This window comes from Salvelinus fontinalis, unplaced genomic scaffold, assembly GCF_029448725.1.
Source record: "Salvelinus fontinalis isolate EN_2023a unplaced genomic scaffold, ASM2944872v1 scaffold_0192, whole genome shotgun sequence".
In the NCBI taxonomy this organism is placed as follows: Eukaryota; Metazoa; Chordata; class Actinopteri; order Salmoniformes; family Salmonidae; genus Salvelinus; species Salvelinus fontinalis.
In genome coordinates this window covers 214974-217473 of record NW_026600401.1, presented here as the reverse complement: position 1 = coordinate 217473, position 2500 = coordinate 214974, and the positions used below count along the sequence as shown (strand labels likewise).

At 48.7% G+C, this 2500-nt stretch overlaps 1 protein-coding gene across 1 annotated transcript in view; it reads right to left on the bottom strand.

The window, feature by feature from the left end:
* The window catches only part of LOC129844190 (voltage-dependent T-type calcium channel subunit alpha-1H-like), a 105515-nt gene that overhangs the window by 78953 nt on the left and 24062 nt on the right, over positions 1-2500 (bottom strand). The window lies entirely within an intron of this gene.

The following is a 2500-nucleotide window of genomic DNA, read 5'->3' as shown; positions in this document are numbered from 1 at the left end:
CACTGACAAATATTATTATTGACACTCTTCTTGTCTAAACACACAGACCGCCATCCAACGTGATGAGCGTCAGATGACTTTGTCCTCAGGGTGGTCAGCGTTCTGTCTGTCTGTCTGTGTCTGTCTGTCAACACCTAGAGCCTTTTAAAGTGGAGAGAGTTGAAAGGTCAAACAGAAGAGTCCCTTCAAATGGACAGAGAGGGGTCAGAACGAGCTGTTCCTGAGACTGGCGCCTGGCGTGTGTGTGTGTGTGTGTGTGTGTGTGTGTGTGTGTGTGTGTGTGTGTGTGTGTGTGTGTGTGTGTGTGTGTGTGTGTGTGTGTGTGTGTGTGTGTGTGTGTGTGTGTGTGTGTGTGTGTGTGTGTGTGTGTGTGTGTGTGTGGGGGGGGGGAGACAGAAGTGTCTCTTCATTCTCATTCAGAGTCTGTCTGTGTTGTTTACGGTTCTGTCTAAAACTGAGTTGAAATCCACACACACACACCATAATTTAGAACATCCGTCTCTAAACTAGACAATGTCATCCAGGTTAGTTCTGCTTAGACAAACACTGTTAAATGAGGAGAGGAGAGGAGAGGAGAGGAGAGGAGAGGAGAGGAGAGGAGAGGAGAGGAGAGGAGAGGAGAGGAGAGGAGCAGTTACTGAAACAGATTGAGAGAGAGGAGAGGACCAGTTACTGAAACAGATTGAGAGAGAGAGAGAAGCAGTTACTGAAACAGATTGAGAGAGAGAGGAGCAGTTACTGAAACAGATTGAGAGAGAGAGAGGAGCAGTTACTGAAACAGATTGAGAGAGAGAGGAGCAGTTACTGAAACAGATTGAGAGAGAGAGGAGCAATTACTGAAACAGATTGAGAGAGAGAGGAGCAGTTACTGAAACAGATTGAGAGAGAGAGAGGAGCAGTTACTGAAACAGATTGAGAGAGAGAGAGGAGCAGTTACTGAAACAGATTGAGAGAGAGAGGAGCAGTTACTGAAACAGATTGAGAGAGAGAGGAGCAGTTACTGAAACAGATTGAGAGAGAGAGGAGCAGTTACTGAAACAGACTGAGAGAGAGAGAGGAGAGGAGCAGTTACTGAAACAGATTGAGAGAGAGGAGAGGAGCAGTTACTGAAACAGACTGAGAGAGGAGAGGAGCAGTTACTGAAACAGATTGAGAGAGAGAGAGGAGCAGTTACTGAAACAGATTGAGAGAGAGGAGAGGAGAGGAGCAGTTACTGAAACAGATTGAGAGAGAGGAGAGGAGCAGTTACTGAAACAGATTGAGAGAGAGGAGAGGCGAGGAGCAGTTACTGAAACAGATTGAGAGAGAGCGAGAGAGAGAGAGAGAGAGAGACAGAGAGAGAGAGAGAGAGACCAACTGTATAATGATTTATGACAGTGTTTGGACTGAGAGGCCCATATATGCTAACACACACACCCCTAAAGCACTATTTCTCTCACTAGCAACAGACCCTTATCCCACAAAGAGGGGTGATCACTCAACCTGTGTGTGTGTGTGTAGGTTGTGTGTGTCAGTGTGTAGGTTGTGTGTGTCAGTGTGTATGTGTGTGTATGTGTTTTTGTGAAAAATCCTCACAAGGACAATAAAACAAGGACACTTGTGATAAGCGGGGACATTTTTGTCCCCACAAGGAAAATGGCTATTTTAGGATTAAAATACGTGTTAGGATTACAGTTGTCCAACTGAACTGAAATGTGTCTCCCACATTTAACCCCCAACCCCTCTGAATCAGAGAGGTACGTGGGGAACAGTGGGTTAACTGCCTTACTCAACATCCACGACGCCCGGAGGGAACAGTGGGTTAACTGCCTTACTCAAAATCCACGACGCCCAGAGGGAACAGTGGGTTAACTGCCTTACTCAACATCCCCGACGCCCAGAGGGAACAGTGGGTTAACTGCCTTACTCAACATCCACGACGCCCAGAGGGAACAGTGGGTTAACTGCCTTACTCAACATCCCCGACGCCCAGAGGGAACAGTGGGTTAACTGCCTTACTCAACATCCACGACGCCCGGAGGGAACAGTGGGTTAACTGCCTTACTCAACATCCACGACGCCCGGAGGGAACAGTGGGTTAACTGCCTTACTCAACATCCACGACGCCCGGAGGGAACAGTGGGTTAACTGCCTTACTCAACATCCACGACGCCCGGAGGGAACAGTGGGTTAACTGCCTTACTCAACATCCACGACGCCCGGAGGGAACAGTGGGTTAACTGCCTTACTCAACATCCACGACGCCCAGAGGGAACAGTGGGTTAACTGCCTTGACTCAACATCCACGACGCCCAGAGGGAACAGTGGGTTAACTGCCTTACTCAACATCCACGACGCCCAGAGGGAACAGTGGGTTAACTGCCTTACTCAACATCCACGACGCCCAGAGGGAACAGTGGGTTAACTGCCTTACTCAACATCCACGACGCCCGGAGGGAACAGTGGGTTAACTGCCTTACTCAACATCCACGACGCCCAGAGGGAACAGTGGGTTAACTGC